Source organism: Stenella coeruleoalba (assembly GCF_951394435.1).
Source record: "Stenella coeruleoalba genome assembly, chromosome: 3".
Lineage (NCBI taxonomy): Eukaryota > Metazoa > Chordata > Mammalia > Artiodactyla > Delphinidae > Stenella > Stenella coeruleoalba.
The window spans coordinates 102,689,129-102,713,116 of record NC_137148.1 but is presented as its reverse complement, the minus strand read 5'-3'; the positions used below and the strand labels follow the sequence as shown (position 1 = coordinate 102,713,116).

Sequence of the window (23,988 nt, the reverse complement as noted above, 5' to 3'; positions counted from 1 at the left end):
TGTCAAGATTGTCCTGAATCTACACTGTGTCATCAAATACATCTGCTTGCCTTCTCAGTTTTGTACCAAATTCAAATTTGATAAGCACACTTCCTCTGTCTTCAGCAAAGTAGATGGTAAAATGTTAGACAGGGAAGCCCTCCCATGGCGACCTGCCACTACCGTACCCCTGGACATCTTCCTCTAGGTTTAACCAGCACACACCACTCAACTCTCCTATCCTCCAGTTTTCATTTCTCTACCCTTTCCGAGCATGTCATTAGCAATTTGGCATATGTCTTGCTGAAATGAAGGTATCAAATGTTTGTAGCATTCGCTTTTATACCAACCTACTTAACCAATCCCATTTTTTTAAATAACAAGAAATGATTTGGTCATGGCTTGTTTTTACCTTCTCGTTGACTGATCTACATGCAGCCTTTCCTGCCACTGGGTCCATTTTCTTTACCTTCCTTCTTAAAAAGAGGATGTTTCCAGGGGAGAACATCCCTAATTCACTTGATGTTCCGTCCTTCTACTAGGACTTCTCCTATTATTTCCTCATATCTTCTCACAGACTTCAGGCATCCCTTCTCTTTTGTAGCGGCAGTCTTCCTTCTTCATTGGATCATAGCCGTTACCACTGCAGTATTTGTTCTCAAATCTGATTTTGTGTCAGAATCGCCCAAAGGGCTTGTTAGAACACAGATTGCTACATCTCACCCCCAGAATTTCTCATTCAACAGGTCTGACATGCGAGCAATCATTTACATTTCTAATAAGTTCCCAGCTAATGCTGATTCTGCTGGTCTGGGGACCACATTTTGAAAACCACCAACCTGATATATCCCATCTCATTACAAACAAAACAAAACTTTTTCCTGATTTTATTAATACCTCCAAAAATGGTGCTCCTGTTCCCTCTTCCCTTTCATAGCCAGACTTCCTCACAACACTGTCTACTCTCACAGTCTGCACGTTCTCACCTCCTGTTCACTCTGATACCCCAGAAACATCTTTTAGCAAATTTACCAATTGGTTTTCTTGTTGCCAAATACAAAGGTCATTTCTCTGACCTACTCTTATTCTCTCCCTTCACCACATTAAGAATGTCTTTCTTAAAATGCTTTTCTTCTCTTAGTTTGAAGATACCGTATTCTTTTATGCTTTGCCTCCTAATTCCCTGACTGCCTCTTCTCTTTTGCTGGCTCACCCTAGTCTATCCAAATTCTAAATGCTGGAGTGCTTCAGGGCTCGGTTTTAGACCTTCTTCCCTGTCTCATTCTTGCCCTAGAAAATACCATGGTAAAACCTTATACCATGGTTTTAAATACCATGACTTCCACATTTATACCTACTAGCCAAGACCTCTTCCCTGAACTTTAGACAGATATACAAGTAAAGATCCATCGTCCGCATTGGATGTCCCTAGATCATCTCAAAGTTAAATCTTTATTTATCAGCTTAAACCTAGTCCTTTCCCAATTATCCCTGTGGTGGAAAGAATTATGGCCCTCCCAAAGATGTCCGCATACTAATTCCTAGAACCTGAGCATATGTTACCTTACATGGAAAAAGGAACTCTGCAGATCCAGTTAAGATTAAGGACCTAGAGATGGGAAGACTGTCCTGGATTATTTGGGTGGACCCAGTATAATTACAAGGGTCCTTAAAAGTGGAAGAAGGAGGCAGAAGAGAGAAGTGACAATGGAAAAGAAAACTAGAGATATGACAGTATGATTATCCATTCTCTCCAACCCTCAACCCCTTAAAACCACCAATTTGATTTCTGAGTCTGTGCATTTACCTCTTCTGGATATTTCATATAAATGGAGGCATAAATTATGTGACCTTTTATGTCTAGCTTCTTCCACTTAGCATGTTTTCAAGGTTCATCCACACTGTAACATAGATCAGTACTTTGTTCTTTGTTATAGCTGAGTAATATTCCTGTGTATGAGTGTGTGTGTGTGTGTATTGTTTACCCATTTATCTGTTGATGAACATTTGGATTGTTTCCACTTTTTGGCTATTGTGAATAGTGCTGCTATGAACACGTATGCACATTTGTTTTCAATAGGTCACAAATCCCATTTTGGAATTTGGAATGCAGGCAGTGATTTCTAGACGTAAGCCTTATTTAGTTCTTGCCTGTTTCTGATTTTCTCCATATTTCTCAGGCCCCAGGATTTTTCAGAGTCATTGAGAGTAGCTTAATGATCATTCCAGTTCATTATCATAGAATTCTTCATCAAGTTGTTTATTCTATGGATTAATACAGCAGGTTTCAAATTTAATAGGGCTAGAGACAGAACTGGGAGTAGGCTGGAAGAGATTAAGGAGAAGAGTGGTAGGTGTAGTTAAATTGATGACTTTTTAAAAACAAGCACATTACAAGATAATCAATTTACTCCTCCAGTGATAAACTTTATGTTTCCCGCAGAAATGTTAGTAACTTTATGTTTCCCTCAGAAATGTTAGTAGCTACCAATGCTTTCTGAATTAGGTACTTGGAACCCCTTGGTAGTATGTTCAGCACCGTCTCCAGTGTTAAAAAGTTTTAATCCACAATTAGATATATATTAAGCCATTAAAATATCATTGCATTTTAATGATTTGAATCTACGAAAATATGTAAATTAGTAATGGCTTATTAAACTTTACAGTTTCGGGTTATCGTACAAAAAAGATCTGTACATATAAAATGTTAGAGAGCAAAACGCCTTTTGTGTATTTTATTACATCATCCTTCAGCAAGGATGACAACAATGGAAATGCTCATGCAATTCCGAATTTTAAAAAATAAATATATTCGCTGTCATGAATAGAAATTATTTCCATGAAAGCCAAGTACGCACAGTTGTTTGGGTCTAAGCGTGTTATCTTGATCCCTGGCACTCACTTTTGTGCTTTGGAAGGCTCTACTCAATTCAAAACATAAATTTGGAAAAGGCATCCTCCCTGGAGCCCTTTGAGAGCCTGTAGTTATGGTGGTTACCTAAATATTATTTCCATAGCTACGTTGGCTTCTAGCCACAGCTGAAATGCGTATCAACAAGCTTGGTGTGAAAATGGGCAGGAGGGGAAAAAAAGAGGAGACAGAGGACACTAATTTTCCTTCTTCGGAGTAGGAGGTATAATGTCTTTATAAAGTAATAATTAAAAGAAAAACAATTACTGGAGCCTTATCTGGACCATGCAGCTGTACTTCCTTCTTTTGCATTAGCAGTGTTTCTAAGGTTATGACAAACCATGAAAATTGCATCTTTAGAGGAGTTTTATTCCTTTTCCTATGATTTGATTGAAACAGACAGCTACATTTTGTGTATATATAATTAGGCAGTAAAATAGGCTTTGAAGGCAGGTTTCCATTTAGTATGTGAGTCACACACACAACAGCCTTTCATTCACCAGCCAAAGACTGATCTTTTTAATGCTTCAGCTCGCTCAACATGTTTTCTGAATGCTACATCTTGCACTGAGGGGGAAAAAAAGGGAAAGAAAAAAAAAATCAGCTTTTCGCCCATATTTCTTTCTTTTTTTCATCTTCTTTCCAAAGGGAAAACAATCTGAAAAGCCAATCTAGGAAGTCTTTGGTGATTTAACCTTACGACAAACTGATTTTTATCGTCCTTCTTCCAGATTGTCGTCGGGCACCAGTGAATGCTTCGCCAGCTCCTGGCGTGTCTAATCCCTCTCATAAAAGGCCATTGTGGCAGTAAAACTGAGACCAATGGCTTTTTCATTCTCCACCTCTCAGCTCTCCAAAGTAATGGCGCTGGGTCTCCTCTTCGTGTTTTTCTTTTCAGATGCATAGTTTCTTCCTTTAACAAGGTTAAAAGGAGGGGGGGCGGGGATGGAGGAAGAAGGAATCCAATCCCATTTTCTTAGTGCCGGTCTCGTACGTGGCATGAAGTGATTTTTTTTTTCCTGAACTTGAATTAGGAAAAGCATTTGAGATACAGCCTGTTTTTATGAAAGTGATTTTCCTCTGAGATTTTGCGTACAATGAGAACAACCCCGGGTGTATTTTTTTTCTCATAATAGAAATCAGGCCTATCAGCTGTGCATCCTCATGCCTTATCTGATTAAAAAGCAGTTGTCTGTTAATCTCCATCCTTTCATCTCCCTGTGTCCCATTTGCTTTCTCCTGTCCCGTTCTGACAAACCCGAAGATGGAGAGAAATAATATCAAGCTACTTGGCTGATTTAGGCAAGTGATAGTTTGTGTTTGTAGAATGCCTTTCATCTGAGGAACTCAAAGAGCCTGAGGAACATTATCACAAAGGGCCCAGCTCCAACATAAAGGGCATGGAACAGCTATAGTCATGTAAATCTAAGTTTCTAGAGTGATTAGTACCTAGGTAACCAAGAGAGATGAGCCAGGTTCTCTTTTCTGATGTGAAATTCGATGTCCATGCAGGAATTTCAATTTCCAATTCAGGCCCCACCACAAGATAAACTACTCAGTATTCAATTTACCTCCTGCGATGTCCCCCTGGGGAGCCTGCTCCCCAAGATGAAGGGCTTTACATGACAGGCAGGTGTATATATTTCTTCAGTTGGCCTAATCTAATAAAGCTGGGCATGATTAATATGTGCAAAATGTTGCCATGATAAATAATTCAGAATGAAACTGCCTTTTTTAGTTGTGCTACAAATAGATGTCAGTCTGCATTTGATGGTGCTTGTATCCCACAGGGACTCAGGACCAACTGAAAGGAATATAGTCCTTGTGCTGGTTCTGAGGAAAACACTGGGGACAGCTCCCCTGACTGAGCCCATGTGATTTTGCCTCAAACCAAATGAAATCTTTCAAAGTGGACTCTTTTTGCTGGTTCTGTTTTTGTGATTAGAAGGAGCAGCTTCCATTGGAGACTGTTGTACCTGTCAGGACTTCCATGTAAATCTGACACAGAGACTTCTTTTTTTTTTTTTTTTAATTTATTTTGTTGAAGTAGAGTTGATTTTCAATGTTGTGTTAATTTCTGCTGTACAGCAAAGTGAGTCAATTATATATATATATATATATATATGTATATTCTTTTTTTTTTTGTATTCTTTTCCATTATGGTTTATCATAGGATATTGAATATAGTTCCCTATGCTATACAGAAGGACCTGGTTGTTTATCCATCCTATATATAATAGTTTGTATCTGCTAATCCCAAACTCCCAATCCATCCCTCCCCCACCACCTTCCCCCTTGGCAACCACAAGTTGATATAGAGGCTTCTTATTGTAAGAGATGTATGTGTACATGGTCAAGGCCCAGGTTGAACATCAGTGTCTCTTCCTAACAGTCCACTTTTTTTTTTGCAGACTTCCTCCTTCCTCTTCACAATTCTCCCTTCTTTCTACCTCACAATCTCTTTCCCCCTCCCAGTCTTATTCCCCCAAACTGTGGATTTTTTAAAAGAATTTTTTTTTCATGAAAACCATATCTTGAGCCAAATTTTTATTGCAGCTTATCTTGAAGTCATAAAGTTTGCGTTCATCATTTCCATATTAACCATAGAGACACACGGATCTATCTGGTTAGAACTCCACACTTCCCTAGCTTTATGCTTCTGAACTTCAGCGATGGTTTGCATTTACATGATAAAGCAGAACAGGCATTATTTTCCAGTTGGAGCCTTCTTGCTTATGACAGTGAAATGGCAACATTATGAAAATGATCCCGCCAATGTCGGGAGTTTCCTGATAACTTTTGAATGCCAGTCTGTATTATCAACCTAGCCTAATTTTATCAATGGCTGTGATAAAACAAAGGAAAGCAATGTCCCATGTTTTTATTTGTGAACTAGGGAGACCACAGAAGTCAGTTATTTCACCAGTCTTAAACAGCTGATTGGAATCCTAGCTTTGTGTTACCCTGAAAGAGGCTGCAGCAAATGGCCAGGGATGGAGTGGACGATGGCCAGGGATGGAGTGGAAGATGGCCAGGGATGGAGTGGAAGATGCCCAGTAAGCCCTCCTCCTGTGCGTCCCATGATCACACAGAACCAGGACATGATTTTTCTGGGGCTGGCCCTGTTTTAGATGGGAAATTCTTAGTTAATATTCCCTTTAAGGCAAGCATATTTTTGCTGCTTATTTTAAACCCAATCCAGAGGAATATTCTACATTTAGGAAAGGAGTTCTTCATTGATTTTTTAATGAAGGAGTGGGGGCAGTAAGAGCGTTAAAGTTCCTCCTGCCCCCATCATTTTCCCTCATATCATCCTCTTCTGTTTTCTTACTATCTGAAATTATCATTTTTATTTACCTGTTTACTTATTTCTCATTTTCACTGGTGTAAACTCCATGACAGCAGGGACTTTGGTATTTATAATAGATATACCTGGTGTCTATAACAGAGCTTGGCGTACAACAGATGCTCAAGAAATATTTGTTGATTGAATGAGTGAATGGATATTGATAATATGGTGAATGTCTAGAAATAGCTCCTTCTAACCAGATATATCAACATTTGATAGATTTCTGACTCTATAGTTCTATAAATATTTAACTAGTATAGAAATGACCTGATTATTTTGATTTTCGTTTGGTATAAACATCAAATCCACTAGAATTAATTACAAGCCAATGTCCAGTGACTCTCTACATCTACTTTATCATATCTACACTAAAATGAAAAATCATATGCAAATGAATGACACAGAATCAGTGCAAGATGCTAATGTGAAGTTATAATTTTGAAACAAAGCTTCGATGTAGGTTTTGGGTAGTTTATTGTATTCAAGTTCATTGATAGTCTGTGGAAGTCATACACTGCACCCCTACCAACTAGTGGATGAATCAAAGACTGGTGTTGCTAAATCCAGTCCTCTTACTGTTCCTGCCTTCTTTGGAGGTCATGGAACGCAGCGGTTGAGCATGTGGACTTCGAACTTGTGCAGGCCAAGCTCCAACTCTCCTACTATGTCTCCATTTCCTTCTGCCCAAAATGGGATAATGGTTCCCATCTCAATTTTGTGAGAGTGAGAGATTTTAAAAAGATAATTATGTAAAACACTTAGCACCATGCCTGGCACATAGCACTTAATAAAAGTTAGCTCTAAGCGCTAAAAAGTAGAAGTATCATTATTCTCTTACTATTATTCCCAAGCCCAGTGTGGTTAGCCAGTCTTAATTTATGGAATCTTTTCCTTATGTCTACATTGTCTCCAGTTCAAGGTCTCCCTTCGTTAGCCTTTAGAATTTGTTTGACCCACTTTTGCTCTTTCATTGGAATGGATCAAGCAACAAACCTGCCTTTATTCATGGCTGTCTGTGAACTTCATTTAGTCTCCTAACCCAGCACCACCAGCATTATCCATCTTGCCCATCTCTGGAATCCCACATTCTTAATTCAGCCACCACCGTGAGCCAGTCTCTCACTCTGGACTTAAAAAATGGTTTCAGGGGCTTCCCTGGTGGCGCAGTGGTTGGGAGTCCGCCTGCCGATGCAGGGGATGCGGGTTCGTGCCCTGGTCCGGGAGGATCCCACATGCCGCGGAGCGGCTGGGCCCGTGGGCCATGGCCGCTGAGCCTGCGCGTCCGGAGCCTGTGCTTCGCAACGGGAGAGGCCACAACGGTGAGAGGCCCGCATACCGGGAAAAAAAAAAAAAAAGGTTTCAAAGATGGCTCTGAGTAGCTAGAATATTAGAATAATCTTGCTACCATCTCAAACGTGTGGTCTTGGGCAAAATACATGCAAGCTGAGCTTTCACGTTTTCAGCTACAAAATTAAGGGAGTCAGAGTAGAATATTCTTTAAGGTCTTTTCCAGCTAAAAACATTTGATTCTAATTATGTAATCTTTACTTCCATACCTGGTCAGGTTGGATTTTCAAAGAATTTCTACTATAGCAAAGTATTCAACCTCACTATTATTTTATCAAATATCAAACTACCTGATCTAGATTGCACATTTGCTATTTTGTCTTTATCTCAACATCCCCCATAGCTATCAGTTTATAATATCAGTTTCTAATATACTCTTAAGCTCATATGTATAGAACTGATTTGACTCCTCTATCAATTCATCCTGGAAATGCAATTTCAGTATATAATACTAGTAAATTTATTCTACCTGTTTGTATGACCCATAGCAGTCAAGATGCAGTATCATCCAACTGCAGGCTTATTTGATAGTTTGACTAGTCCACATATAAAATGAAAATGCATTGCATTTACAGATGGCTTTATATTTTCAAAGTACATTCATACACATTATCTCTTATGACCCTCACAAACTAATGAGGTAAGTAGAGCAAGCCTTATTGTCCCAGTTTTTAACAAGAAAAACTGGGGCACAGCAGAAAATGTAAGTGGCTTGCCCTAGGTACCACAGTTGATTGGTGACATCTAGGACAAGAACTTGGGATTCTAACTCTGAATTCAGGGTTCTTTCCATGGTGCCTGCCCCCATTCACAGCCTGCGCGTCCGGAGCCTGTGCTCCGCAATGGGAGAGGCCACAACAGTGAGAGGCCCGCGTACCGCAAAAAAAAAAAAAAAAAAAAATTATTTGGACTAGAAACCATGGTGGCTTTAGACTTAACTTTTTAACCTTGGAATAATTGTATGGCTTGAATTACAGAAACGAGTGAAAAGAACAGTGGAGTACAGGTACAGTCATATGATGTTGGTTTTTAGGAAGATAGCATGGACTCACAAGAAAAAGGGGTGGCAGTTGGTTTTGGACTCATATAGAGTTGGGTTCAAATTCGAGCTTGCTATCTTTCTAGCTACGATAATAGGAGTTACCATTTGAATGCCTGTTTTATACCAAGTATTATGTTACACTCATTATTTCATTTAATCCTGCAAGTAACTGCCTGAGTTAGGATGCCTGGCACACAGTAAAAGCTCAATTGATGTGTGTTAACTTATTTAATACTAGAGTATGGGCCTTTTTCTATTTACAAGGAAGCCAAAGCTGAAAGAGGTTATATTACTTGCACAAGATCACACAGCTAATAAAGTTACCTTTCTGGGTTGGTTATGGGTTAAATGAAATACTCTGGTTAAAGGTTTAGTACGATGCCTGGCACACAGAGAGCGCTTAAATAAATATTAGGATAAAACATCTCATAGAAGTAAGCTGATATGGAATGAATGAGGAACAATAAGGAGAGCAGTAGCACAACTATTTTTGAATTTTCAGCAGTTTAAGGCAATGTGCTCAGAGTTGATAGAACTTCAAATGACCCATGTAAAGCAAATATTTGATGAGACGTTTGCTTTCATGCTCAGCCATGGCCGCTGTTACTTAGTTTTTTCTGTCTCATAATTTGAATCCTAAGCATAAAAGAGACAACTAAATGACTTTTTGTGGAATAGCCTCCATTTTCCATATTTACTAGTGGTTTAAGAATAGTTTCTGTAGGGATATAAAATGTTACTTGATACTCCTGACTTGTATAATAACTTAATAACTCTTTGAGGTGTTGATATCAAAACATAAGCTTTATTGAAAACAACCTAAATATCCATTCAGTCTGTTCAGGCTTCTATAACAAAATATCATAGACTGGGCAGCTTCTAAACAAGAGAAATTCATATTCTGCAGTTCTGGAGACTAATAATCCAAGATCAAGGTGTCACCAGTGGTGAGAGCCCACTTCCTCAATGAAGCACTTCCTTGATGATGGCCATCTTCTTAATGTAACCTCACATGGCAGAAGGGGCAAGCTGGCTCTTTGGGGGTCTCTTATAAGGGCACTAATCCCATTCATGAGGGCTTCCCCCTCCTGACCTAAGCAACTCCCAAAAATCCCACCTCCAAATACCATCACATTGGGCATTAGGATTTCAACATATGAATTTGGATGGGGGAGGACATAAATATTCAGTCCATGCAATTCATCAGTTGGAGAACTGACATAATAAATGACAGTATTTCTATCCTGAAGATATTATGCAGCCATAAAAAGAAAAAGAATGAAATCATTTATAGGTACTGAGCTGAGAAGATGTTTATCATTTATTTTTAAGTGAAAAAGTAATTGCAGAAAAGTTGTAATAGTGCAATTCCAGGTTTAGCAGGAAAAAAACTCTATATATCATTTACGTACTTGTAAATGCATGGGAGAAAGTTATGGGAAGGCACCTACTAAACTACTGGGAGAAGTTTCTACCAGAGAACGGAATGTGGTTAGGAGGAGAGTGACAGGAAGCTTATGCCTTTTTACTTCATATAATATGTATTCTATCCTTTTTTTTTTTAAGCTTTTTAAGATGAGCATGATTACTTTTATTTCTTCAATTTAAAACTCAGCAGGGGTTCTATCAACATACTGCTATAAACATACTATGTAATTCCCCTTACACCCTAAACTCCACTGAAATGATAGAAAATCATCTTTTAAGAGGGCTGCAAAACAACATGGGTTACCATGAGAGGTCCATATATTTTGAGAAATTCCTGGAAGATAGAAACCAGTGGATAGAAGAAAGCACCTATCACAAAGGTGATACCAGTAATCCCAATAATGACCTACCATGTATAAAGTTCAATAGGGGTCCCAGTATAATTCTCAGGGCACCTGAGAAGCTGCATTTGAAAAAGCTGTACTATAGGGTCCAACTCCTTAAGAAACTGAAGTGAAGGCCTCTAGCATGTGAGTTCAAATTGGAGAGGAACCCCATGTAACACAAAGTCTACTGAGGAGGGGAAATATATGCTGGATTCGACTGCTGTCCTTTCCTTTTATGTAGCGTTTGCTGCTAGAATAAAACCTTGAATAAGGATCTCTGAAGTGAGAGTCCTTACAGGTGCCATACAGGTGGCACCTCAGGTAGCTTACAGATGCCCAGAGGAGCTCCCAACCCAGAATATAAGCCAGGAGTATACTCTTCCTCCCCAGATGGTGAGATAGCACCAGATATTTGAAGGAAAACATTTTGAAAAATAGGCTCAAAATTCAGGAAGCAGAAGAATTAAGTCCTGAGGAAAGGTCTCAAATAATAGAATCGTGTATTTAAACTAGAAAAAAAAATATTAGGGTGAAATATTCAAGAGAATATTCGTGAAAGAATAGGCTGATGTGAAACAGAAACATTAAGATTTTCAGAAATAAAAATTATGATTATTAAAGAGGGGAGGGACAAATTAGGGATATGGGATTAACAGATATAAACTACTATGTATAAAATAGATAAGCAACAATGATATACTGTATAGCACAGGGAATTATAACCATTATCTTATAAAAACCTATAATGGAGTATAATCTGCAAAAATACTGAATCACTATGCTGTACACCTGAAATAAATACAATGTTGTAAATCAACTGTACGTCAATAAAATATTATAATTATTGAAATAAAAATCCTTGATAGGAGAAGTAGCAGAATGGATTTGCTATGATCCAGTCAGTGCACAGGGAAACTGAGCCCACGTCTTTACCAGAATGCAGCTCAGAATGACAATGTGATGGGCGGAATTGTGTTTCCTCCAAACTCATATGTTGAAATCCTAACCCCTAGTACCTCAGAATGTAGCTATGTTTGGAGATAGGGCCTTCAAATGGGTAATTAAGGTTATATTAGGTTATATCTGTGGGCCCTAGCCTGACTGGTGTCCTTCTAACAAGAAGAAATTTGGACACACAAAAAGACATACCAGGGATGCTTGCGGACAGAGGAAAGGCCATGTGAGGACACAGCAAGAAGGCAGCCATCTGCAAGCCAAGGAGAGAGACCTTGATCTTGAACTTCTAATCTCCAGAATTGTGAGAAAATAAATGTCTGTAGTTTAAGTCATCCTGTCTGTGGTATTTGATGATGGCAGTCCTAGTAAGCTAATACAGACAGAAACATGGAAAGTATGAGAAAATAGTTAGGAAACACAGAAGATATACCCACAAGTTTCAGTAAGTATTCACTCAGACTTCCAGATAGGTAGAAGACAGATAATGGAAGAAAGAATACAATCAAGAAAAATTCTTAGAACTGAAAACAAGTTACTACTAGTTAAAGGAGTTTCAGGTTTGCTGAGCAAGATTCATTTTTAGAAGACCCACACAATTGTGAAATTTAATAAATTAAAAAAAAAGTGATGTGAGGGTCTCTTTGAATACAGTAATCTATTTCCAAGCAAAATGCACCAACAGGGAGATTGTTATAGCCTAACAATAGTTCTTGATGTCTTTTCTGTCTCCTGTTGGTAGAATCAAGGTTTAGAGGTGGATCAAGGCTTAGAAGCTGCTTCTATAGATCTCTTATTTCTTTTAAATAAGGAAATTGAGTCACAGAGAGATTAACTGGCTGGGTGTTTATAAAAACATAGTTTCAATTCTTTTTGACACTCTTTCACAGACCCCTGTAGGGGTGGAGTCTCTGTTCCTTCCCCTTGAATCTGGATGGGCCTGTGACCACCGGAACTGATACAGTATGGCACTAGGGTTTCCCAAGACACTCCTGGTTTTGGCACTGCAAAGCTCCCAAGAAACTCCTCAGAACCAGAGAAGAGACCTAAGTGCCTTCCAAGGTTGGACCCTAAAAGGCCAGGTAGCTATCACCTCATTCACTAGGTCTCACTCTTGGAGCCCTGAGAAGCCGTGTAAAGAGTTTGACCATTGTGAGCCTACCAGGTTGGAATGCCCATGTGTAGGTATTTTGATTGACAGTCCCAGCTGAGCTCAGACCTTCAGGCACCTCTCCAAGGTGCCAGAAATGTGAATGAAGCTGTCTTGGACTCTCTAGAATAGCCCATGCTCTGACTGAGTACCACCAAGTGGCCTCTGTCAACACCACACAGAAGAGAAAGATTCGTCAGCAAGACCTGCCCTTATTACTGACCCTCAAAATCATGAAATATATAAAACTGGTTGTTATTTTAAGCCACTAAATTTGGGGGTTGTTTGCTACATAGCTGTAATTAGAACAGTGGCTGAAATTATCAGTAGATTCTCAGGTCACTTCAGTTCTGGTCCAGTGTTTGGTCTATCACAACTCAGCATTGTGATTTTTTTTAATTAATTAATTAATTAATTATTAATTTTTTTTTTGGCTGCACTGGGTCTTTGTTGCTGTGTGCTGGCTTTCTCTAGTTTGCGGCGAGCAGGGGCTTCTCTTCATTGGGGTGCGCGGGCTTCTCATTGCAGTGGCTTCTCTTGTTGCAGAGCACAGGATCTAGGCACATGGGCTTCAGTAGTTGTGGCACACGGACTCAGTAGTTGTGGTGCATGGGCTTAGTTGCTCCGCGGCATGTGAGATCTTCCCGGACCAGGACTTGAACCCATGTCCCCTGCATTGGCAGGCAGATTCTTAACCACTGTGCCACCAGGGAATTCCCATGATTTTCTTTTTCCTTTCAAAATTACTATAGATTCTCTTCCTAAATTTAGCCATAGCTTTCTAGATATTAGATACACTTATTGGTCTATAGTAAGTGGATGTTAAACTGTCTTTTGATAAAGGAATGATTATAAAGATTTTTTAAAAAGCAGATATTTTGGGCTCACAGTATATTTTTATATCAGTCTTCATCTAATCAGGGAGAGGAACCAAATAGTAATTGAGCAGGGAAAGTTTAATATAAATAATTATTAAGTATAACAGGGGATTGTAGTAATGAGGGACTGGCTAATAAGAAGTTACGAGAACTTTAAAAAAATGTAAGAATAAAAGGTATAATATGTAATATAATATCAGAAATAATACAGTATAATACAACCACTATCCCTAGTGCTGAGATAAAGCACCCAAGGAAGAGTTCTCTGTTCCCTCACACCCAGAACTGAGATCCACACATTTTGGAGACACATGGCCTTGGTTCATTGGATGGCGGAGAAGTCTTTGCGGGGCCATGCCAGCAGAACTTGCAGGAAATCTGCTCCCTAGAGTGTTGGCGAAATCTGTACACAGGGAAGTATCTCACAAGAGGCGTTTAGCAATGGTGCTGGTCACCTGGGTGCCAAGGGAGGTTGCTGGTCACCATATACTGCAGGAGCCTGGTGAGTGAATATGCTAGAACCAGGATGCAAAACCCTTCCCTTCTTCAATGTCTCTCTAGTGCCCTCTACCAACAAAGTTTAATATTGTGCCAGCTTGCAAGGAAAACTATTTAAAAGGCTCAGATCCACTTTTACCAAGTGGGCAAAAAGGATGAATTCAGAGCTGAGTAACTCAAAAAAGATAACTGTGATAATTTTTATGAAATATACATCAAGATTTTGCTTTATCATGTCTTGAACCTCTCATACCAACTTCTGGGAAGGATTATCCAGATGTTTCCAAAATGTGCATATTTTAGATGGTGATGGTCATATTGAAATATCAAACTCATTTTCCAATCATAACTTTTATGTGAATACCATGTTTTAGAGTATCAAAACATTAAATGTTGTTTCCAAAATGATTATTTAAAACCCCATTAGTGACAGTAAATAGGCACAAGGTTTTAGGGAGATGGGGATATTCTAAAATTAGATGTGGTGATGGTTGCAAATTTCTGTAAATGTACTAAAATTCATTGAATTGTACACTTAAAATTAAGGGTAAATCTTATGGTACATAAATTCTATCTCAATAAAATTGTTTTTTTTTTAAGTCAGACACTAATTATATGCTAAACTTTTCAAATGGAAAAATAGACAATATATATTTAAAGGTCTGAGAAGTGCTAGGTAACCTGTTTTTCCACTGCTAATTCATTTAACAGTTTTAAGACTTATCAGATATTACATACATATCCAGTGCCTACATTTTTTCCTTTTTATAATATTTTTTCCAGAGCTCCGATATTTCATAACTTCCATAAAGCTTTTCTGACTCCTCTTGTGAATGATATACCACTTCTAATTATTTTTTCCATTAGAACATCTTTGAATGTTTTGGGAAATATTTTTAGAATATTTTGTATAATCATCTTTAATATATAGTTTGATTCTATTGGCAGCAAAATGATATTTATCATCCTAGGAACTTTCCTCTTTCTTACTCACTATTTATTCTATTGAATTTAAGTAAATTTTCTGAGATGGCTGCTGAGGTTGCAGATTATTTTTGTTTTCTTCTTGAAACAGTCTCATCTTGGAAGTTTTGTTTGTGACCTGGTGTTACTTATGGTTTTGACAACCTTGCTGCTGGAACTGGACATCCTGAGCCCTGTTTTCTGATACTGACCTGTGCCTCAGCTAAGGGATGCAGGGAGTTCATTAATTAGTTTCTTGTTTCTAGAGTGCAAGGGTTAATGACTTTGTAGAATTGTGTTCGTCACTAAGTGACCATCCAACTTTTTAAAAAAATTTGAAAGTAAAATATAAAAAATGGGTCCTTTTCAAGAATAAACCAATAAAGTTATTTTTTGTATTAAGTCTAGCACAGTGTCTAGAATATAGTTTGGTGTTTGATAAATGATATTTAAGTAAAGGAATAAAATAACAATGTAAAATAAACTAGTAAGATTTTAATGGTGTCAGCTACATTTTATATTGAGGCAGGTGCCTCAAATGTGGGTCAATGACAAACCTTCACTTTGGGTTTACAAATAGCTGTAAATACAGAAGCCTTTTACCTTAGACACATATGACCCAGTGGGATGTAAAGTTGGAATGGAAAGTTCCTTCTTATTTTTATCATCTAAACCCTGTTAAGAAAGGGAGAGACTAATTTAAAACAATACACTCATTAAAATTTTTATACTTTGGCAAGATAAATCTGTTCTAATATCCCAAGTTTCTTTTTCCTTAACTCATCAGCTTCCCAGAAAGTTACAGGATATACTGAATTATTAAGAACTCTAGGTATCTGAATAAAAAATTCTGATTATCTGGGTCTCTATTCATATTAGCTATTTCACTTCATTGCCTGCTGTGACTGTTCTGGGTTCCACTGAGGTCCTTATGATCTTGCTGCGTGAGGGACAGTCTCCTTGTTCAAGCAGCTCCCTGAGTCTCCACTTAACTCCCTCCACTTTGGGTTTTCTGTGCTAGAAATACTTGTTCATGACGGAATGGTCCTGCGGCAGACACAGCTGAATGGTCTCTCCTTCCCTGACCCTCCTTTCTCAGCTCAGATCTGTGTTCATCAATTAACCTCTAAAACTTCAACTCCTCTCTCTACCGATTCCTTTCTCTCAAAATGGGTGTTGAAGGCTGTTTCATATTAACAACAACAATAAAAGTCTCCTCCCAGACCCTATTCAAACTACCCTCTCTATTCCCTTTCAACAGCAAGCTTCTAAAAAGAGTAGGCTTCATTTGATCTCTTGATTTGCTCCCCTCTGTTTCAGTCCTGAACCCATTGGTTTTTGCTACCATTTTGCTTATGTTGCTCTTTCTACGATCACTAAGTCTTTCTCCCAAGTAAAAACCAATGGAGGCTTTTCAGTCTCACACTTACTTGATTTTCCCGATGCATTTTGAATTGTTGATCACTCTCTCCTTCGCAGAAGTATCCCTTCCCTGTTGGTTTTTTGCTTTTCCTTTTATTCTCTCTGCTCACTCATTCATCATTCAAGCAGTTGTATTTTCTACCCCAAATTTAGATGTTGGTGTTCCCCAGGGAGACCATTTTTGACCCTATGTTCTGTTTGTTGGCATATTTTGCTTCAATCAACGTGTTTTCACTCATAAAGACCTATCTTTCAACGGGTTTACATTCATAAAGACCTCTCTCTGTTCTGGTTAGTTTATTTAATTTGGCTGTAGAGTATTCTTATAGAAATTGTACTTTCTAAGTTGAGAGTTTCTAAGTTCAGAGTTGGTTTACTACATGTTTATTGTTATCATTTGTCCACTGAATTTACATGTTGGCTTGAATATTATCTCAGTACACCTTGGGCTGCTCGTTAACCATTATGATCCCCTGCGTTTTTTGGGAATCCTTTCTACTCTTCTCACATTTAGAAGTTCAATATAAGTTCATTAGTTTAACAAACATATTTTGAACATTACAATTTCCAAGAACTCTGCCAGGCATCATGTTATAAGAGATTAAAGAGTTTTCCATAGGCCTACTAAAGCTAGGCCATTCATTGCCTTGTGATAAACTCAGACTTCTCATCACGGGATAAAGACCATCGTCCAGTCCAGTCTGGCTGAGAGCACCCTTTTATACATTATGAAAGGCTGCCCTTTCTTAGGCTGACCCAGCACAGAGCCAGAGCACATAGCTTGGTGAACAGAGCATGAGCTGGATGTCAGCTTCCATAGTTCCCTCACCAAAACACCTCTCTGCAGATTCATAATGGCCCTATTACAATAAGCATTCAACCTACATCTATCTGACCACCATTCCTCCCCTTCAGGGTCCCTGTGATCTAGATAAGCAGTGAACTAACACTGCTGTTCTCTTCTTTTTTGCCTCTATACCTATGTTCGCTGTGTTTCCTCTTCTTGGCATGACCTTCCTCCAGCTGCATCCTAATGTGTGACAACAATTTCACCTACTTCTTTCCTAGAGTCTGTACTGACTCTTTAGATAATGTTAGCTCTTCTTCTTCCCCAAAGTAATACTTTTTTACGGACTATCATAAATTAAATCCTCTCTGGAGTTTGGCAAGTGTCTTACCTCAACTATGAAATTTGAAGCATCTCTAGATCAGAGATGATGTGATGTCTTATTCCTTTTTGTATTTTCTGTGAACCTGTATAACACAATAGAGGTTGAATGAATATCTCAAACTTAATCTCAGGAAATGGGTTAATATTTATAAAATGCTTAACATAGTGCCTTTCACAGAGTAAGTGCTATACAGGTGTTTGTTAAGTAAAATGAAAGGTTGCCAGGTCCTGAGTTTGGATTTGAGAGGACTATTGTTATTATAATTAATGATAATTGTGTCCATAATTTATTTATAGACTCGAAATACTTTCCTCTTTTATCACTAGACTTTTAGTAATGTAGAACCGCAGAAACATTGCTTTCTTTTTATATTCTATTCCTTTTTCTAATTACATATCATTTCTCTCACAATGATAGTTAAATCTCATTATATTTAATGATTTATCCATTTTCTGCTATAACAGTTTTATCAGTGACTCCTTGTGTTATAATCTCATTATTTCACAAAATTATATCCTATTTGTTAAGAATAGTAACTGTTACCATGATTTCATCTTCTTCAATGCTCTTTTTAATCTGTGTCATAGCCTTCTTTGTGTAAAGATTAAACATTTTTCTCTTCATTTAGTCTAATTCTATTCAGTGTTGCTTATATTATATAGTGTCTTTCACTGTATGTTACTATTTTAAAGAATTTAATTCTGTATCTGAACTGTTGGTTTCACTTCTACAACTCTATTTCTTTGAATAAGACAGAAAACATGCCCTGAAGAAATCTAAATTACCAAATACTTTTTTCTTTCTCCCAGTGTATAATATACCTGTGATGAAATGTTGAATCTTCATTTCTTAATTTCTGTTGAATATATTTCTATGTGGGATTGATTTTTTTCCTTTTTTTTTTGCGGTATGTGGGCCTCTCACTGTTGTGGCCTCTCCCGTTGCGGAGCACAGGCTCCGGATGCGCAGGCTCAGCGGCCATGGCTCACGGGCCCAGCCGCTCTGCAGCATGTGGGATCTTCCCGGAACGGGGCATGAACCCGTGTCCCCTGCATCGGCAGGCGGACTCTCAACCACTGCGCCACCAGGGAAGCCCCACTTTTGTCTTTTTGACAATAGCCCTTCTTGTAGCTGTGAGGTTGGCATCTCACTGTGGTTTTGATTTGCTCCACTCCCCCTGTGTGTGTGTTGTGTTTCAGTCCTGATTTCAGTGTTGCAGAACAAGCTTGTTGTGTGTGTGCACCAGGGGAATTTTTCTTTTCTTTTTTTCCCTTTGTGATTGAAATAGTTTATATAGAAAGTTACAAAGTGTTCAAATAGTGCATGTTGAAAATATAAGTAGAACATTACAGATTTTTACCATATATAGCCCAGCAAGTGAATTTGACCTAAAACAAATAACCAAACAAAAACCTGAGTAAACAAATGGTAGGAAGCAAGTATAATCGGCTCCTGCTTGTTTGTATACACAGCATTGTCATTTGAGAGAATTTTACCCTATTAGGTTAATGCCAAAAATGTTCCAAAGCCAAGGAATAAATTGTGTTCCTGAATAACCCTTCCTTCTCAAAGACCTAGTAGCTTTTCTTCTTACCCTTTTAATATAGAAATTTCCAAGTATATATGTGTGTATTACATAAAGAATAATATTATGATTCCAATGTATACATCACCAGTCTCAAAAATGACCAGTCGTGGGCTTCCCTGGTGGCGCAGTGGTTGGGAGTCCTCCTGTCGGTGCAGGGGACGCGGGTTCGTGCCCCGGTCCGGGAGGACCCCCCATGCCGCGGAGCGGCTGGGCCCGTGAGCCATGGCCGCTGGGCCTGCGCGTCCGGAGCCTGTGCTCCGCAGCGGGAGAGGCCACAACAGTGAGAGGCCCGCATATCGCAAAAAAAATAAAATAAATAACCAGTCGTATGTCATTTTTAACCTCACTGTGCTACCCATCGTTGTAATTTTTTTTAATGTTTCAAACATTTCAGTTGCATAATAACAAGAAACTGATTTTCTTTTTTTTAATCCTGAGTCTTAGGTGCCACATCTTCTGCTTGGCATAGTATTAATCTCTGGTGGAAAGAAGACACAGTGGCTTTTCTTTGATTGAAAAGTAGTTGAATTCATTATTCTTTCAGGAAGAGAAGTCACCAGTCACCTGCTAATGTTTCTATGCTCAACCAAATGGGTGGAACTGTTGTCTTGGAACCATGTGTGGGTGGCAGTTCAAGTGCAGTGGTTAAGCAACCAGACTCGGGCCAGTCTTCCTCCATTAAATCTTGGCTCCACCAAGATTTGGCTTTGTTACTTGAAAACGCTCCTTATCTTTTCTCTGTCTCAGTCTCCTCATCTGATGATGATATCTCATGGGGCTGTTATGAAGATTAAATGGATCAATACATACGAAGAATTAGGAAGAATTTCTGGAACATGGTAAGTTGCACATATATTTCCCATTATTATTCACTGTCTTAAATTACAAACCTCTTTTAAGTTTGAAAAAGTTGTGCATCCTTAAGACATTTGTGGGTTTGGGGGGATAACAATGTAAAATGTTGGACAATTAAAAAAATTATAGATAAGTTGCCTTAATTGTGAGGGAAAATATATTGTCTTCTTTGCTCCTAAAAATTGTTTGACGCGATTACTTTTCAGTATTAAGTGTTTTAATTTCATGTTTTAAATTTAAAAAATCTCAGAGAAAAGAATTCTAGTTGGGACAGGTAATGTTTAAGAAAAAAAAATTAAAGCATGTGTTAGAACAGTTTGTTCATGTAACTTGTGTGGGAATTCCTCTAAAATCCAAGGAAACACCGTGAGAACCCAATAAATAGAAAACATTAAAATATGGTTAGAAGAAATGTCCCTGGACATTAAATTCCATTCTTAGCAGATCCCCAATATGATCATTACGTCTTAAAAGTGTTTTAAAAAGAATACAAGGTTCTTCCCTGGATGATTTTAAGAATCTTGAAAAAAGACAGAAGGAAAGAAAAGAAAGGTGATTAAAATATTTTTGGAAGAAGAGGGTCCCCAGAGCAGGCTGGTATGCAGTGTTCATTGAGCTGAAGAAACCTTAACATACTGGCCCAGGAATCAGCCAATCAGGAGGCTGAGAACCATATTTCCATAATGATGATTGGCTGGTGGACTGGAAGCTCAGCTGAGCTGAGGATGGGACGGAAATGCTCTGTTGAGAAAATAGCAAAACAAGTTTCTGGCTTTCTGTTGTTTATTGCATATTCTCCAAATGATTGTAGTGATTCATCCTTTAGGAAAGCTTGTTTTGAAAACAAAAGAGGCACAGTTGTTCACAACGAAAGTGTTACTCAGCAGCCAAGGAGCTGAGTATAATCGTATTCTTTTATTTTTCTTTAAAATAAACCTGTCTCCTGATTTTTTCTAACCAAGTATGTTAAGACTTCCTAGGCGATTCATAAGGATTTGATTTAAATTATAAATTAGACAAGGGCTATAATTTCTGATACGCTTTTCATCCTTGCTTTATTAATCTGTCAGCTTTGTGAAGCACGCACAAATACAATGTAGTTTGTAAAGTGTGGGAAAGTCCTTAAATTCTAGTGCCAAGAGCATATGAAATACTCTCACAATTAAGGGGATTCTGCCACCCTCCAAAAAGAAGCTATATTAGGAAATCTTTTTCATGTAGTCATATACGTATGAAAGCAAGAGATACATTTATCAATGTATTTGGTGTTACTCTCACAAATGTTTACACATACATAAAAATCCACTGTCATTAAGTCATAGAGATTTTTGAAAACAACCAAAGGGGGCGAAGAAAAAGGGAGGCAAGGAGGAAAGATGGAGTAGAACACGGCTGTATCCTGCTGCCTTTTGGCCCTCTCCTGCTTGGTGGTTTGTATTTTGTTGTAGTTGTTTTAGATTCAAATAGAGCATTGACAACATTTCACCTCCACATTTTTAAGCTTGGTTTTACAATCATATTTTCCACCAACCATCTTTCTGGAAATGAGAATAATTCTATAATGCAGATTAAGCAGAAGTGTTTTTCAGTTTCTCCCAGTGACCATTCCTTGGCTAGCTAACAGACCAGCCATTCAGAAGCAATTTTCTTCAGGCTGAAATTATGTGCTGACCGTAGCAGATCACTTCCCATAATAACCCTTCCCCCACCCGATGCTAAATACAATCTGTCTCCTACCCACTGTAATAACGTGCAAATGACTGTAATTTTGCAGACAAGAAACAGCCCAAAGTGAAACGTGTCTAAACAGAGGTCGATTTGAAAAATCAGGGCTATTACCTAAATCTGTAAAATACATATTGTAATAAAACCAGCAACAGCAATCTCCAATAAGTAGTTTTAAAAAAATGTAACTTGTGTTTTGATCTTCTTTAGGCACCCGGTCTCCACTGACATAAAAGAAAAATCCTTTTCCAGAAATGGTTTCATTACATGCGATGTAAACTGCCTTCCTTTGCTAACTGATCTGCAGACCTTGCTTGGGCACCCGTTCAGATATAGTAGCGCACACCACACCAGAAAGACCCGGCAAGCAGAGGTAAGATTTCAGATACTTAACACTGACCTACATCACAGTTCTCTCAATGTGAGCAGTATACAGATGTTTTCCTTTAGAAGAATGTGCCGCTTTGCAATATTTTGCTGGGTTCCCTAGGACTGTATGGCATAAAAGGGACAAGATTTGCTGCTTTTCCTTTTGGATTCTTTTCAGGTTGAGGTTTGGGAGAAGGAATGGGGAAATACCGACACATACAGGGAGAAACTCCTTTAACTTTACAGTTCTTTACTATTAAAATTCATTGTAGTCGTGAGTCTCAGAGCATGGAAAATTTGCTTTATATCATTTCAATTTGTTTAAGCAAAACCGTGTTATAAAGGTTTTGGAAGATAGACATCATTCTCCCTCCCTTGGATGTAGAGTCCCTTTGTTTTACGCTGAGGAGTTTAAATTGAAGGTGAACTAATAGAGCATAGAAATGACCTGAAAAGTTAACACAGCTGTGTTTTACAGTGTGTGTGAATGTCTGTATTCACAAAATGTATATCAGAATGTCCATGGGTCTCTCATGAGGCATCTTCCATGGCAGGGTGAACACCATCCGTGTCTTGCTTCCCTAAGTACTTCCCCCATTCCCATGGGGATGAAATAAAATGTTTCTGTGCCAGGTCCTCTCTCTCCACTAGACATCTGCCTCTTGGCACTCTTTTTTGGTCCAGTGATATTTCAGGTTATTGCAAAAACGTCAAATGTTTGACTGAGAACACTGCCTATCTCTTTTTGGGGACAGTTGTTTAGAGATGGATATTGTTAACAATACAGAAACTTGAATTGGATTTAGGAAGCATGTTTGAAAAGAGTTTTCTCTAAAAGACCTTTCCTCGGTAGCAAGTTAGGATGTTATCTCTAGGTAAAGTGAAGAACATCTAGTGTTTGTGCGGGTGTCTTAATAAATCACCCATTCCATATTCCCTAGAAACCAGGTCACTTGCCCACAGCCTTGAGGCAGGTCTGTTCATAACCAAGCCCAGACAGATAAGACCCTTTCTCCACAATCTTCCTGGGCAGCCAGAAAGTTTCTCATTATGTCTAAATTAAGTTTATTTTCTCATAAGTCCATTCCTAGGTAGGTTTTTTTTTTTTTAAATAACTTTGCTTTCCACTTTTTCCCCTTGGTCTTGAACAACTCTCTAGTGTCAAAGTTGGCATAGATTTAGAAAAGTTAGACCCACGTATAGACTGCCTTCCAAATAAACAAAAAATCCAAGAAATTATTTCTGATCCTTTTATGATACAGCACAAACCAGAGGAAATAGGCACCAAAGAAAGACCACTGTGTTTTCCTGTGTTACTGCCTGAAGCCCCTGGCCTCAGCACTGAGCTCTTTGCCCTTAAAAAGGAGGAAAAGTCTTGTGCCAGGATCTTCTGATCACCTAGTAATGGAAGCAGTACAAGCAGGAGCTCAGCTGGTGGTGGTGGTTATTGGAGATGGGATAGCACTCTTTAACTGCTCCTTTTACACTATCCTTCTGGCTCCTCCCACCTCTTCTTTCCTCCTAGACTCCTTTCCAGCCGCTGCTCCCCTCTACCACATCTCTGAGTAGACACACACTAAGATGTAAAATTACAAAGTATACATGTTATACAATAGTGTACTGGTATTATCAACTATATGCGTGTGGATATCAGTACGCAGGCTAGTATGTTCCCTATCATCTTGATAAGAGAGGCGGATAAAATTTTCTTCTCTAAAATATGGTAGAACTTCCTAATTTTGTGAGGGGAGTAGCTCTGATTTTCTAAGCCGGTAGTTAATTATCTTAGTTTCATTCATCAATTAGCTGATAGCCCTCTGATGTCTCTTGATTGGCCCCTTTGTCAAACAAAAGAAAACAAACACTCACAAAGCCAGCAGAATGACTCTGGTTGATTCAAGTCTCTAGGCGGAACTTGGAGGGTAGGAGGTGGGGGCGGGGTGCGAACGGAGTGTGGAGATGTTGGAATGGA

The 23,988-nt window shown here is 38.6% G+C and overlaps 1 protein-coding gene across 1 annotated transcript in view; it reads left to right on the top strand.

The window, feature by feature from the left end:
* Positions 1 to 23,988, top strand: part of ZNF608 (zinc finger protein 608) — a 1,156,357-nt gene that overhangs the window by 1,023,231 nt on the left and 109,138 nt on the right. Inside the window, exons 10-11 of the mRNA XM_079918637.1 lie at positions 19,815 to 19,906; positions 21,858 to 22,020. The gene's annotated coding sequence lies outside the window, so the exon portion shown is untranslated. The remainder of the gene's footprint in view (positions 1 to 19,814; positions 19,907 to 21,857; positions 22,021 to 23,988) is intronic.